Genomic DNA, 17,038 nt, shown 5'->3' on the forward strand with positions numbered 1-17,038 from the left:
CCTCAGCAAAACTGGCCTTATTCAAGCTCTTACTCTCTTTCTGCTCTATCAATGAGGATGACTTTCAGTGGGGTGAGGAAGTTTTGTCATGAAATATCTTAATTGTCACCAAGACAACACATTATGCAGTTTTCTGGGAAAAGGTTCAACCATAGTTTAACTGACATTGAGCAGAAAAAGGATTACCTACTCCTTCTTCTGCTTCTCTACAACCAAGTCAAAATGTCAGAGTGCACCCAATTCTTGCAGGTCACAGAAGTACTTTTTTGTGTGTTTATTCTTGCCAGCTTGCCATGGGCCACAGAAATGAACTTTGCCATCTGTGTCTTGTATAACCAAACATGCTATATCTTCCTTCAGTGTAGGACCAAAGCTTTTAGTACACTTCTCCATGTCTTTGATTCATTCTCCATTTGCAGAAGTGAATATTTAATAATCTTTAAATGAAACTCCTTTTCTGACTTTCATTTTATTCACCATTTGAGCCTATTTTCTTTTCTTTATTAGCTTATTTTGCACCCTGCTTCATTCCAAGCTTAAACCTTTTGTCTTTGAACATGTCTATTGACACACACGTGACACAATGACACTATTATCACATCAGAAGGTAAACTAGAGCTAGTAACAGGACTCTTGGGATTTATCTGAAAACAACCCAGATCAAAGAAGCAGCATGCAGGTTTTAGCTATGAATATTTAGCAAATACAACAAATTCATAATAAACTTAGAAAGGATAAATCCTGCTCCTTAGACACAGGACCAGTAAAAAGGAGCAAACAGTTACACTGACTGAGGTTGCCATGCATCATAAAACTTCCTCTTATAATGGTGGACATGATGCAGACCTTTCGTAAGACTTCTGCATAGCCAACACCTATGAATTTTGTTCACCAGACTACTAGAGCTGAATATCTGAAGATTATTTCTCTGCGGCCAGATGCTCCCTTGGATTTCATGCTGGAAACCTTGGTGAACAATTTGGCGGTATGCAATCCCTTTTATAGGCTTTATTTTTATATTCTTGCCCTTAGAGACTTCTGCTCCCCTGTTGTGCCTGGAAAGATTTGACCTTGGAGATTACCCAAATGCTCAATATCTGTGTTTCTCTGGCTCTGTTCAGAAAGGGCTTGTCTGCATAAGCAATGTAATAAGGAGAAGGTGGTGTGTGAACCCCTAGTTCATTAATTGCCTGTACGGACTAAAAGCTAGGCAAAGAGAGTTAGTTATTATGTTAGAAATTCACATATATTTGCGCAATATTCCTTGTTTAAACAATAGCTCTTGATGGTGAGAGTAGGTCTCCATGTAGACACATGAGGTTTAGCTGTGGTCTATATGCTAACCTACTGGAGAATGTTATGAAAATACAGCAAGTTCTATCTGTACCTGAGTGGTGATGAAAACTGATGTGCTGGTTCTGCCTTACCTCATGCTGTTAGCTATACAGTCAACCACCAGTTCTCTGGGAGCTACCCTGTGGTACTTACCCAGTGCCAAAGATTTACAAATTTTCAAATATGATGTGCTTTGAGAGCTATCATAGTTCACTAAGATATTTATTCTCCAATCTTAAGACACATGGACCCCTTGAAAAATTGATTTATTTGTCTATCACCTCTGGTGTGCTGACACCACACTGCAAGTGTTTGTGAACTGAATATTTGAATGGTCAAGTGGATGAAATTGACAGTGGGGAAATGAGCATCTGAAATAAAGGTACAAAAGGCTCATCTTCAGCTGGTGTAAACCAATCCATGATCAAATCTCTTAAATGCCTTAGCTTCTTTTTGTTAGTTTTAGGGGTTTTGTTGTTGTTGTTGTTGTTTTTCATTGTATGTGCCATTTTTGGTCAATCTTTTCACAAAACAAGCCAGGTCTTCAGTTTATAGAGCCAGCTTTCAGTGTCTTGAATTTCCTTTTGCTTCCTTGCAGAAGCAAACAATGCTCCTTTTATGAAAAAAGGCAGATCTTAATGTCACTTATGTGATAAGTGGGGTCTTTGAAGATGAGTCAGAACTGACCTTCTGTTTGCTGTATCTGAACACCTCAGTACAAACACAAATGTTCAGAAAATTTAGGTTCACATATGAATCCAAATGCTGCATGGGATTTTTCTTTGTGAAAAGCAAGTAAGCAAAACACACTTAATCCTTACCTGTGTCTAGATATGAAAGCATTAAAATATAATTTTCCAGAATGAAAACATATGCATTATATAATAAAATTAAAAGAAAGTGATTTTTTAGGTCTTTATATTACAAATATATTAAAAAGAGTATGGGAAGCCATTGTAATTTTTTCATTTGAAGTGGAAAATATAATTTCAGAGATTTATGTATAAAACTGACATTTTATTCACTGAACATGATATACAGTTCTAGTGTTTTATAAAAAAGATTGTTATTGTTAACACAGATAGCTCACTTCTGCTTTGCTCTATAGCTACACATAAATAAAATAAGGTGTCTTGAAAGTGCAGGCAAGTTGTCAGGAGAAGAGTATCAGAAAAAAAGATAGTTCTATCAGTCATTTTTAAAAACAAAGTTGCATTTTTCATGGACAGAAATTACTTGAGATGGCAGATGTGCTAGAATTTGCCACTGGATCATATAGTACTGAAAGACCTTTACCTCAGCCAGAAAATGTTGACATTTCTTGAGATATGTCATAATCTTTGATGCATATACAGGAAAATAAGAAAGGACATTTTTCTTTTTTTCTGACTAAATGGGACTTTAACATTCGAAGTTAAAGAAAGAAGGTCATTGTAACCATTCCTCCTCCTTTCTCCTCTAAAGAAGAAAAAAGTTCAATTGAAGTTGCAATACTATGGACATTAGAAGGCAAAAATGGAAGACCAGCTCCTCTAGTAAAGCTGACAGAGCCTCTGAAATGTTTGTCAAAAATCTGAGTAGGGACCCCATGTTCTGCCAGCACCCTTTGCATATACCCACCTCCGCTCCATGGAATGAGTGAAGGGACTCAGTGGCATGTGTTAAGGTGCTCAGAAGGAAAAGTAAGTTGAAGATCACCTCCATCAATGATGAGGAAACAGAAGCCTGGGTTGCCCTGCTTCACTGGAGAGCTGCTTTTCAGCATAGGCTGTTCCTGCTGCTCCAGCCTTAGCCTGTTGCAGCTGCTCAGCAGCCGTATCAGTGCCCAGACTACCTGGTCTTCACCCTTAGCTCTGTCTCCCTTATCAGGGGGAGCAGCCAGTCCTTGCTTCTCACTTACACCTTCACCTTCCAGCCTTATGTCTCCACCATTGCAAGGGTGCCACTGTGTGCTAAGCCTGATGGCTGCTCTATGCTACCCAGTGGGACAACCTGGGACTCTGCAATGTACTTGCTCTTGTGCTGTTCTTGGGAATCCTTCAGTAGCAATGTTTACCAGTTTATATATGTCATCACAGTCGTAATGTTGTATGGTTAGATAACTGAAACAGATAAAAAGAATGTGAGATTACACAAAAAAAAGAAGAATTAGTGTAAGTTGTGAATTTAATGATTTGTGTTTTAACAATCTCCAAACAGACATTCATGTCTGCAAGAAAAGTGTCATATTTGGAGCCATAGATTATATTAAATGTCCTGATTATGGTACTAGTTTCACAGCTAGCCCCGCAGTATCTTTTACAGGAGACAGCATGGCTACACCCACTTAGATCATTAATTGTAACATGACTTCTGGTAAGATGTTCCTTTCAAAACCATTTCTCTGAAAAAGTAAAGAATTACATAAATTTCAGTTGGGAGAAGAAAGGAAAGTAATTCCGGAAATGAAGACATCTGAATACAGTTTTATCTACAAGATCATACCATTTTACTTCAGTAGGATAAAAAAATAAAAATTTTCAGTAGGATGAAAAATAAAAATATTATGTGAAATGAACCGGGCAGACTTTGGATCCAATTGACAATGTCTCACATCTTAAAAAATAACAAGTTTAATGACAAAACTGTTTTAGAAACAATGAGAAAATATATTAAAAGACAACCCAATATTTGAGTTTCTAAAGGAGCAAGGATTTTTGATATGTGCACAGAGACCAATGGCACAGATAGGTGGTAAAAGCACTAACAGTATATTTTCAAATGACTCGAATGCATTTTAAGTAAGTGTCAAGGTCTTGAATTTGACAGCCCAAATATTTTAAAGTCTCTTTCTGTTTCTGTTTTTTTGCGTTTTTTGTTTGTTTGTTTGTTTGTTTTTTAATTCATCTTCCAAGTTTTCATTTCATGCTTTTGGAGAAATATCTCTTCATGTGTGTGAATCAAGATGGAACAATGAAGTCTGTCTGCTCACAATAAAAGTCAAGTTTTCCAGTTTTCCTGTACTTCATGTTGGTTAGTGTTCATTGATGAATGCGTACCAGCCCCAAATTAAAAGCTTCCTTGTCACATGCATCCACATCATTAGGAAGAAGCTGTTAGCATACAGTAGTGGTACTGGATCCTATGATTATCGCTTTTTGCATCAGAGGCACTTTTTTTTTCTTTGTGCCTTAATACCACTGTACTCACTTTAAAAGTTGTTTTTTTCCATTCTTCTAGATCTGCTCTGGCTCTTTTATCCTTTCTAGCATACTACCCTTCATTTTCTATTTTGACACCTCAATTTTTAATGCTCTAGAGTTTTTCCTCTGTGTTGCAAGTAACTATCTTGGGGCCTCGGGTTGTTTCCTACTGCTTGTCCCCACAAGGGTCCTGAATAATGTCTTTCCTCTTTTAGTTTATGGCACTCCTAGGCCTTTCTAGACACTCTTGCTTGGTGTCCCCACTCCATCCTGCAGACCTAGTTTCAGTTCTGAACAGGATATGACTTACCTCAGGTCCATGCCAGTGCAATACCATATGGGGGTGCAGTGCTTAGCTAGCCACAAGTACTCAGTGCACTGATTATGTATCACTCACAACCTCAGCCAATTTTGTTAATAGTTTATAAAGCACAATACCAAGCACGATTAAAATCAGGCCTTAATCTCTACTTCTGTTGTCCTTTTCTGATTAAATTGTCTATTCCAAAGGTCTTTTCCTCATCTGTATTTCTTACGCACTCTTGCTTGTTTTTTCTTGCTCTTCTAAAATCTTGTTAGTTTTTGTAGTAGTGACACCCATTCATATGGAGATATTATAGGTAGTCAAAAAGTGTTTCACTACATGAAATTTCACCTCTTTTTTTTTTTTTTTTCCTTTTCCAACTGTTGAATTTAATAATACCAGTGATTTGAACTGAAATGTTTTTAAGAATTATGAAAGAAGTGGAAGTAGCTGCCCAGACATTAGATGGCAATGCCCAAGGAAACAAAGTCACAGAACAAGAGGATTGCTCAGGCTAGAAGGGACATGGTCTTATTAGTCAAACCTGCTGCTCAAAGCAGGGTTGATAGTGAATTCTGAATAGGTTGCTTAGGTTTGTATCCAACTGGATCCTACAAAACTCAAAGGACAGAGATGGTACAGCCATCTCTGTGCTGCAGTTCCACTGCTGGATTGTCCTTGAGGTGGACGTTTCTGCTTTCTACTCAAGGCCAGAACCTGTCCTGTGTTTCTGGAAGCTAACATTGCCAGGCTGCTCTTAGGTGCCCTCAAGGCTGTCATTTCTCTGGCTGAAGCAGCTCCAGTCCTGTTGCCTCTTCTTGTGGGGTAAGGGCTCCAGCAGCACCATTTTGATGGCCACCTCTGAACATATTCCAGTGCAGGAATCCAATGAGCCTTGGGCAAAGAGGATAATCCATGGGCATTTCCCAGAGCTGCTCCCTTACCCTGCTGGTCCCAGCATGCCCCAACTTTGCTGTCAGCTGCACATTTGATGTACTTGTCCTCTGTCCTGTCCTCTGGGATACTGGTAGAAACAGCAAGCCATACAAGTTTCAGGATAGGCCCTGTGGTACCCTGCTTGTTAACTACCAAAGCATGAACATATTTTCCTTGTTTAGACTTTTACTGTTAGTGTGACAGTGGAAGCTCTTCCTCCTGCCCCTGATGTTAATTGCAAGGTTCCAACTGTGCCAGTCTTTGGTTTTTCTAACACCATCCCTGCATGCCTAGGCAGAGTTTCTTCTATATTCCTCTTTTGTTGCCAGTCCCTGTTTCCACCTCCAATACACATTCCTTTTTGAACATAGCTGCTGTGAGTTTCCTGTTTGTCCATGTTGGTCTCTCGCTGTGCCTATTCCTTTTTCCATCAAGAGGTATGGCTCTCATGAGTGAAGGATGCTGTCTTCAATATCTGCCAGATTTTATTTGCTCTTCCATGCTGCCTTCAATGGGACTCGCCCTAACAGTTGTGCCCAGAGTCTGTGCTCTGCTACTTTCATTCCTTTCTCTCCTTTGGACCTCAAAGTCCATTGTTTCATGGTTAACACAAGCACTGGTTATCACATCTACAACACAATCTTCCTTATTTGTGAATGAGAGATCCAATTGTGTGCCAGCCCTGGTTGACCCATTGAGTACTTATATCCTTGATAATCTCTTGATATCTAGAAATCTTATATAGAAATTTTCTTGACTATGCTGCCTTGCTGGCAGATGTCAGGGAGGTTAAAGTACCCTCATGGAGACCAGGATTTTTGACCTGGACCCTTCCTGCAGTTGTTAAAGAAGGCTTTGTCCACTTCTTCACCCTGTTTGGGTGGATACCCTCCCACCATGGTGTTACTATTATTAGCCTGGTCCTGAGTCACAGGCTTCCTGTCATGATTTAACCTGTAGTCCATCTCATTAAAAAGCACATATTTGAACTCTTCCTTCACATACAAGGCAACTCCTTCCTGCTTGTCATCCTTGCCTGTCATCCATGCCTGTCTTTTCTGAACAGTCTGTATCCCATCATTAGAGAACTCTTTAACTGTGGAGTGTCTCAGTCATTTTAGTAGTGGCACAGCTCTGTGATCACATGTGGAGCTCTAACTCCTCTTGCTTGTCTCCAAGCTTATGTGCTTGTCTCCTGCATTTATGTGCAGGCACTTGAGGTGAGTTTCTTTCCAATCTGTTTTATGATTTTCAAAAACTGCCTTCCTCCCATTCTCTGCTTATATCATAGAATCATAGAATCATTTTGGTTGGAAGAGACCCTCAGGATCATTGAGTCCAACTGTTAACCTAATGCTGGCACTAAACCATGTCCCTAAGAACTTCATCTACATATCTTTTAAACACCTCCAGTGATGGTGACTCAATCACTTCCCTGAGAAGCCTGTTCCAATGCCTGGCAACCCTTTCCATGAAGAATTTTTTCCTAATATCCAATCTAAATCTTCCATGGTGCATCTTGAGGACATTTCCTCTCATCCTGTCTCTTGATACTTGGGAACATAGACAAAAACTCTTTGTGCTACAACCTCCTTTGAGGTAGCTGTAGAGAGTTATAAGGTCTCCCCTCAGCCTCATTTTCTCTAGGCTAAACTGTCCCAGTTCCCTAGCCACTCCTCATAAAACACGTTCTCTAAAGCCTTAACCAGCTTGGGTGCCTTTCTCTGTACTCTTTCCAGCAGCTCAATGTCTTTATTGTAGTGAAGGGCCCAAAACTGAGCACAGTATTTGACCTCTGCTTTGTGAGTTAACTGCAAACAGCTGCCATCAACCTCCATGGTACTTAATTTAAAATCCTTCTTGTCAGGCTGATATGCCTGTTGACAAAGATACTCTTAATCTGCTTTGTCAAGCAGATCTCATCTGTGGTCTAACTTCCTCAGAGAGTGACTCATGACCATAAACATCAAAGTGCTGCCTGTAACACCAGCCCTTCAGCCAGCTGTTAATTTACAAGTTCTGCCCTTTTTTACTCAAGACTTTCCTTTTCATCTGTAGGATATAGGTGAACACTACTCAGGCTTCCACTGGTAGCTGTCTAATCTCATGTTTGCCTCCAGAATTTTTTAGTACCCTTTCACTTATTCCAAGTGTCCCTTCACAGTACAGTTGTTGCCCATGCGGGTGATCAACATGGGATATTAGTTTGACACTTGGACAAATCTTGGCAGTATCCCTCCAACATCCCAGATGTGAGGACCTGGCAATCAACAAATCCCCTGTGACAACACGCCAGGTCAGAAGGCAGGTGCCCTGTTTCCTGCAGGAAGTTATCTCCAGTCACTGCCACCTCCCATTTCTTCTTCCTGTGCTTGGTGCTTACGTGCAATGGGCTCTGAAAACAACTTTGGCAGAGTTTGATCCTCTTTCCTGACTGTTTGGGTACTGCACTGGTTGTGAAAATTAAGTTTTCAAGGCAGACAAGAAATCCTTCTGCTTATAGATAACATAAGCTTTTAACCTCTTCCTTCTTGGGAGTATCCAGTAATCACTTGTCAAGTGCAGCCCAGACTTTACACTTAATGATTTGTAACATACTTATCCCCTCTCCAGTTGCCAAGGTTCATACATTTTACTGTAAAATGTAAATAGAATTCTGAAGAGTCTGATGTTGTTTTCACTCAAATGTTTTCATCTTGAATTAGCTCAACAGCTCTTGTCATAAATTTCTGCGACCAGCAAACTAGGCAGCACTAAAAACAGCACACATGGCCAGCTGACCAAGATAACTTTCTCTCTGAAATAAGTCTAGATCTGAAAATGAAGATATTGCTCAGCCAAAAGGCTCATCTTTTCTCCATCAGCATACTGAGAAAGGCTTTTTAGTACATTTTCAAAGAGGTAGAAAGTCTGGATCTGAAAGACACATATCTGCTTGTTTAGAGTATGAGGGCACAGTATTCATTTATAAGGTCCATTTCTGAACACATGCAAAGACATACGATTGCAACAATATTGCTTCACATATTTTTATTCCTGTGAAACAACACCCTAAAGAATCATTAAAGGTCAGCTCCAGGAAACAGATCCTTTGGCTCTGTGCATTTGAATAAGCACATTACATTTTGATGTTTAGTCTATTTCTTCTAGTTTAGCTAGTGCATTCTAATAGTAAAAAGCAAGGCTAACGTAAAAGAGAGCAAAATTCACCTAATATTTTTTTTTTTTCCTGAAAAACAGTGGGGAAAAATAAAACAAAAGAAACAAAAAAGGCTATCATGTTATTATTTTTCTAGCATACAATAAGCAATAAGCAGTCAAAACTACTGTCTCAAGGCCACCAGTTATCCAGATTTCAGGAAAAGATGGTGGAGTTTCATTAGCAGAACATGCAGATGCAGAAGAGTATGAATTTATAAATAAATTGTGAAATGATAGGGCAACAAACACTACTGACATTAACTAATATAAAGCAGCAAATTTCTGTTCATAATTGGAAGCACACCCATTGGGAAACTTACTGCTGGCAGTCTTTTATGCAGATTAGCACATGCAGTGAAACCGTTACAAGATGCTCTTACGGATATATATCATCCAAATTGTAAAAGTATATTACCATGTGAAACATGTAAATGTCTCATTTATCCTAGTTGTACAAACTTCAGGTTTTGGCAAATACCTTCTCACTAGAATTGGTAAGTGCAACTATAAATTTTTAAACCTTAGCAGTCTGTTAAATAATCAGTTTGCTGTAGTGGTAAAGACTGTGTGCCTGTTTCAGATAGTGCAAATCAACATAGCTCCATTGGTTTTAATAACAGATAGAATTACAGTGAGCCTGAGGCAAGTTACATTGAAGACCTGGCTTATTTCGGTAGGTTAACCTTTAGTAGGCTTATTTGCTGACTTAAGCACCACAGAAGTAATACTTACTGTTAGAAGAAAATGCACTGTTTCCCAGTTAGTTCTATTATGTATTGTCCTAGTTTATGTTCTCTCCCTTTTTGTTAGAGAATTGAGAGTCAGACCAACAAAGTCAACATGAAATTCCACTTAGGGTGACCTTACAGAATTAAAAATACCATTCTGAAGAACAGAAATAAGATTTTTTGTGTGGTTGGATTATACGTGAGGTTTCTACAAACTCCTTAAATTATTCAGTCTCCTCCTCATGTCTTCTCTTTGTTGTGTCAGGTTTTGAAAGCCCCATACTTACTAAGATATATCCTGTACATAGCACAATCTTCTTAATTTTTCTACAGAATCATGTGGATATTATACTTTATCCTGCTGTAAGATTGAAATCTGGACTATTGATAATTAAAATAGCATTAACTAGTCATCTGTTTTATCAATAATTTTCTCATCTTGGTGCAGCAGACTGAATGATGTTTTTCTCTAATTCCTACTAACCACTTTGTTTATTTATTTTAAAATAAGGCTAATTCTGTTTTCATTGAGACAAAATGTGTATTACTTTTCTTGAAAGCCAAAGCAACTATAAATTCACATATAGGAAAAACAAATATGACAAATGACAGGATTTGTCTTTGAAGGTTTGGATAAATTGATTTAAATGAGAGTATTAAATCAAGTCAAATATTATTTTAGACTAAATGATATTGTTTTTATTAAAGTACCATATTTTGATAATTAGTCTCAAATAGGCAATAAACAGTTTAAAGCAGAGTAAGAAACTTCAGTTGTATCTTCTTCATAAAATGTGTTAAATATTGTCCCATTCAACTAAATGAAAGTTTTAGCCACTGTATTTAAATGTGTGGCATAATAATACTAGTAATTTTTGAATGTGTTCTCCACATTATCTTGTATTTCTTATGCTGGGATGATATCAATGAGCTTAAGTATGTCTGAAAGGTGAAATTGCCCTGCAGTGGCTTCTGGAAAGCAAAGTGTAGAAAATTTAGTGAATGTCTGTAGTTCAAGAGTTCAGCTTCAACAGGGAAACCTATACAAGTGATTGGAGTCTTTATTATTTTCACCAAACACAGTCTAGTGCCTACAGAGAGATCTGCAGTTTCAAAATGATGCAATAGAGGTGACAAATGACTGCCTACAGAGAAATAAGTGAGACCAGGAAGAGTGTTGCAGATAGGCATAAAATGAAAATAAGTAGTACTTGTCTAAGAGTTTGAAATAGCTCCAAAATATCACACATCACCATTGCCTCCTGAAGATATATGTAAGACTTGAGAACAGTATTTCAGGGAAACAGCTGAGTGACAAAAGTAGAAAATTGGATAGAGCTTCCAGAAAGTAGAACTTTTTTTTCCTCTGAATTCACAGATCAATACATACAATGAAGGTGGAACCATGAATTTCATTTGTAAGCCACTGTTGATGAAAACTGATTTTTTTAGATGAAGAAGCTAAGGTATGTTGTAGACCTAGGGACAAACTTGATATTAAAGCTGGCTTTGTGTTGTGATAATATACAGTGAAGATATCATTTTGATTGACACACTACAATGGCAGCTGGGCAATGTAAAACTCTGAGCTTTAATATAGGAAATTGTCTAACATACTTCCATACGGTCATTGAACCCACAATGTCTGTCAATTAGGCCTCCAGGAGGTGTCTCTGCACATAGAGATTGAATTTACAAGAATCAAGGTGTGCATCACTGACAGCACCATGCACCTGCCACCCTACCCCATGGTCTCCTCTATCCACCTACCAAAGCAATGTTCAGGAAATTCCTTCTCCTCTGTGCAAATCTGAGAAGCTACTTTTCAAGAGGGCTAGCATTACATGCTTTGTTTTTATTGTTGATGTCTTTTGGGTGAGATCCTGAGCTACTGAAGTAAATGTAAGTTTTGCTACTGATTTAAAAGTCAACAACAAAAAGCCATAATCCAAACAAACCTGAAGTAAAGCAAATCCAAAAGAAGCCAACTGATTCTATTGATTTATATTATACTTTTTCCTGCCCTCTCAGATCAAATAATCTTCAAGGACAAAGGCAGTGTTTGTCTAACACATTTAATCCATTAAAAAGTACCATGAAATTGAAAGCACAAGAAGACAGATCATTTTTTTGGAGTAAACTGTCATAGCTCCAACAAATTATACTGTCCAGGATGTGGCCATTGACGTCCAAGAAGCTACAATGATTTATATTTAGTGAGAATCAAGTCCTCTTTGCTCCAAGAAACAGAATCTTTGTTTTCCTCTTTGCTGAAAGGGTTTTCATTGTTTGCTTCAAAAACAATCTTCCAACATTATGAGGTGAAAGACCTGCTGGATTATACTTACTGCCAGGTAGCATTTTATTCCAGTCCTTGGACATGTAAAAAACACTGGCATAAGATGAATTTTTTTCTTAAATTTATGTTATTCCATTGATGACCTGTCAGGACGCATCTCAAAAGTCAATTTTAGGTGGTCAACAAGTTCCAAAACAGATGTTTTTCTAGCTGGAAAATTGTAATCAATATACTAATTAGAAACAGGGTTTATACAATTATTTAGCACTCTGACAACATAAAATACAGATTTGGATATCATTTGAGGAGATTATTGGGGTGCGGCAACATAAGAATAATGAGGATCCACAATGTGCATGCATACACTCCCAAGAAACAAAACTAGGGGCCTTTCACTTAGAGGTATCCAGAAGGGATAGTCGCTTGCCTGCATTAAATAAGGGTTCCCACTTGCCTGTGTTAGGTGAGGACTCACTCAAGGATATATGTCCAACAGGGAAAAATAACCACTCACCACAGGAGGAGGTGAGGTGCACTCAGTCTCAGGAATTTTCCTTAGATGGCATGCCAGTCTAAGGGGAGGGCTCCAGTTCACAGATCTGACACTCCAAGAAGACCACTCAAAGGGGATCTTTGGCGGGGACCCCATTTTATAGTCTGATCAGATCTGGCTGTGGTCAATACAATATGATCCAGAAGCTTCTCAGCTTCTCTGGGCACTTCCTTTGCTAAGGATCCCTGTGAAATGACTAAGGGTCCCACTCCTTCTGTGTCCCCACCCCCTCACCCCTCAGCCGGGTGGAGGTGAAGTCACCCTGTCCCCAGGTGAAGAGGTCGTGACTGTCAGCACCATCCTAGGTGTGTAGGTGGTGACAGGCACAGTGAGGCACAAAAGGTGCTAAAGAGTCATTAACTGATCCAGTGAAGGCGCCGGATCTCAGAGGGGATATGCAACTGCCACATGGCGGCATAGACTCTGGTCTGAAGCAAATAGTGCCCCAGGTAATAATGATAGTATCTAAAGCTGCACAGGTAAAAATACTTTGTGGAGAATTACTGTACCAAATTATTATATTATTGCTTTGTAAACTACCTTTAAAGAGCAATTACTGATATATTTACAATGTAGGTAGAAAAGAGAATCTTGGTGCAAGGAAAGCCACGTAGCTATTCATGAAGATGACACAAGTAATGAATAGCTGCTGTCATCAGGGTCAATTTTTTTCCAGAGCTCACTGAAATGAACAGCAATATTTCCTTTGACTTTGCTGGACTATAGACCAGGTCCATTAAAACTGACAGAAGTTAATAATATGCAACCACAAATAGCTTGCTCTAAGAAAAAGAGTGTTAAATCCTCTCTGCCAAGCTTTATCAGTTAACTTAATAGCTTTGATGAAAACTGCTTAACTTTTATGGGTTAAATGGGTGAAGATCTTCTGGTGTTAAGTAAACTTTGTGATATTTTTTTGTCATACCAGCAGCTTTGGAAGTGTTTTCAGTTGCTGAGTTAGAAGTGGATGCTGGTGCACTAGAAACCAAGACTAAAAGACATACATGAAATGCTTTCTGACTAGAGGAAAAAGAGGTGCCTGTTATTATTTTTAAAATCCATATATTGCCATACAAAGCATTTTTTTTACATTTTTACAGCTACCTTAGATCAGGTCTCACAAGTCAATCAAAATGTATGAGGAAAAGCAGGGGACACTGCTGAGAATGTTAATGATAAAACAGTGACAATCTATCTGTTAAGACCAACCTTTGCCACTGCATGGTGCTAACTCATTACTTATTGGAAGAAATAACTGCAGATTTATTTTGAAACTGAAGTTCATATTTGTTGTTTATGAATATCAAAGTTCTTGTGACAGTTTTTTTTTTGAAAAAAAATGACAGAGTCCTTGATCAACATTAGTCTGAACAACTGTATTATACCCCTTTAATGTGTCTCAGTATTTTCAGTCAAATAGGATAGTATCCTTCATTTCAAGATGCAGACTGTTTTATGGTGCTGCTACTGAGTCATTTGTTCTGAAAGTGGGGCAGTGTTTCATTCTAGTTGTAACTGAAGCTGATATATGTTAAGAATCCATCTTAAGGAGTACTAAGTCCCATAACTCTAACTAAGCCCTTGGGAATTTCATTACTGAGCAGTCCTGAAAATTCTCACTAATACTTGATAGCATCAAGGTCACAGATCACATCTAAATCCTTGATGTACCTGCTAATCTGTAGAGCATACATGTATTATCTCCTACTGTGTATTATGAACTATAGTATTAGCTTGAAAAAAACTTGTTTCTTTTATAAGTGTATTGACCACTGCAACACAGTAGAAACTCTATGCATTAAAATTGAAAAAAGCTAGGAATACAGATTTAAGTTCTCTACATACTTACTCCATTTCTCAGCATTGTCTAGGTGGTTTTAGGGTTCTACTGTGTTTGTATTTCAAAACAAAATCTCCCTGAGCAAACCAGAAAGAAATGCTGACACATGTTCAGTTAACAAAAGGCAACATGATGAAATATTTTTGATGGTGAAACTGTGTCCAGTTGCTCAGAAACCTTAACTGAATGAAGATTTTAAAATGAGACAGGACATAATAAATGCTAAACCCTAGGGGATCTCACTTCGCAGAAAATATAGACTATGGAATCTGATTCCACTACTAATGGCCAAAGCTGTGTATGTGCATTTCAGGCAAGGATCACAGACTGCTTCTAAATGCTGTGAGCACTAATGGCTCCAATATGAAGAAAGATTTACTGGTATGTCACAGTTATCCTTTAAAACTTTATAATATTTTCTTCTGACTAGACAGCTCTGTGATAACTTCTGAAGAAAATAACCAAGCAAAGAACTCAAGAGGATCAGACAAGCATATGGGGCAAATATGTGTCTAGTGAGGGCAGACATATATAGTTTTAGACAATGCTGAACTATTTGATGAACAAAATATTCCTAAGAAGGGGGATTACTGTAAATGCACTTTCAGTTTTTCAGAGTAAGTTGATCTTTTTAGGTAATAAATTTTCTGTCATTGATTTCATGTCAGACGTTAATGAGAGCACATATAGCCATAGTTTGTTGTTTGCATCTATCTGAATTTTTAAAATGAACTTGTTGATATGCTTGTTGGAAGAAAATAATATGCTCTCCTTAAGATTATTGTATTGATATGAACTTCCAATAATTCTATTCTGCCTTCTTTCAACAAGATATTTTATTAAGTTGTGTTTTTGTTTTTCCTGGGATTGATGTGAGGTTGATCAGCCTAATCATCCTTATTTTTCCTTTTGCATGCTATTTCACCTTCAGACTGCTGGAATCTCAGGCAGAAATGATCCCTTGCAGAATTTTCAGTCTGGTTTATAATAGCAATACCTATTTATTGTTGATTCTTGCAAAGTTCTTCACACCAGGAACATCCTGTTTCAATCAACTGAGCTACTTACATATATTTTGCACAACTTTTCAGTGTATAAAAAGAACATTTCCTATTCATCTAGGTATAGACTTGAATACAGGGAAAACAATGACCTAATCTCTAAACAAAAGATTGTCAAATGCAAGAAATACAAGACAGCCTCACCAAAAATTGAATCTAGTAAACAAAGAAGATATTTCTAGCAGTAAAAGAGAAAAATAAAATGTCTTTCTGACGTTGCAGTTTCTTTACACATTCTAGGGTTTTTTGAATACATTATAGCATTTTGGAGGTACTATATCTTTCATTTTCCAGATGAAATTCCTTCTCTTGGTTCACTTTGTAACCTATGCTGTTTCCTCCTGTAAGACTGCAAGTGCATCAATGATATTTCATAATGCATTTTTAAGGCAGGGTGTGGGTGGCACTGGGTTTGTTGTTAAATTGCCCAATTAATTTTTGTTTTTATTGTATTTAGAAGCCTGGTCTAGGAATCAGTGATGCCAAATACTGTAAAAACAGAGAACAAAGTCAAACTTGACACAAGATAAGAAACTGTAGATGTGCAGAGCAGAAAAAACCACTTATACAGGACAAACATTACTTGTCATGCTAAAAAAGCATAGCTTCAACAGGATAGCAGACTAGCTATTACTAGTGTTTTAGTGGACATTGTGGCTAAGCAAATTTGAAGAAAATATTATATGTGAGTATAGGTGATCCTGTTGAGTCTGAATGACAGGCTATGGAAAAGCAGAATGCATTCAAAAAGAGGAAAATTATGTCTGACCTTGTGTGTAGATAAAAATAGGTGACATGATCATTTTCAATGATGGAGAAAACACAGTCAGTAGGGAGGGAATAGAGAAGGTTCTTCCAAGACAAGAAAATTGTAGGTTTTTTTGGTTGGTTGGTTGGTTAGATTTATTTATTTATTTATTTATGTTTTTTTTAATAGGGCAGAGAAATCAATGCAAGGATGGAAAAATGTCAATATGAAATTAGCAAGGTCCATGTTGCATTTGAATATTACTCCAAACTGAAAACTTCATATGCTCATATTAAAGACAAAAATCTCCATAACCATCACTCTGCAGAATGGTTAAATGTAAAACAGGGTTGCAAATAATAAAGAAGGTGTCCACATGCAATACTGGAGGATTTGATTCTCAGCTTGCATTAAGTATTATTCACTGTTGTCCCCAGAATAAGTAGTAGTAACTTCTGAGTTCATTTAGATAAATATGTTTCCTTATGCCCTACAGACAGAGAAACACAATATTTATAAAGGAGTGTACCACTGGGAATAACATTATGTCATTATGAATGCTTGATAACATATGTCAGCTTTAGTGATGTGATTGCAGTATTTGAAAAACTGTTCAGAAATGTAAAAGCAGAATTAGAGGTTAAGGAAGACGCATGTCTATTACTAACCATTTGCGGCAGATATATTAAAGAAAGGGAAAACTGTTTCTTGAGTCTGAGTAAAGCTAGATTTTTTTCTCCTGTAGAACAAACTGTTATTTTGCTCCAATATAAAACCATACAAGGACAATGTATAATATTTAAACATGGTTCGTCACTCCTATAAAGACAAATATAGCATGTGTACCTCAC

Source organism: Nesoenas mayeri, assembly GCF_963082525.1.
Source record: "Nesoenas mayeri genome assembly, chromosome: Z".
NCBI classification, from domain to species: Eukaryota; Metazoa; Chordata; class Aves; order Columbiformes; family Columbidae; genus Nesoenas; species Nesoenas mayeri.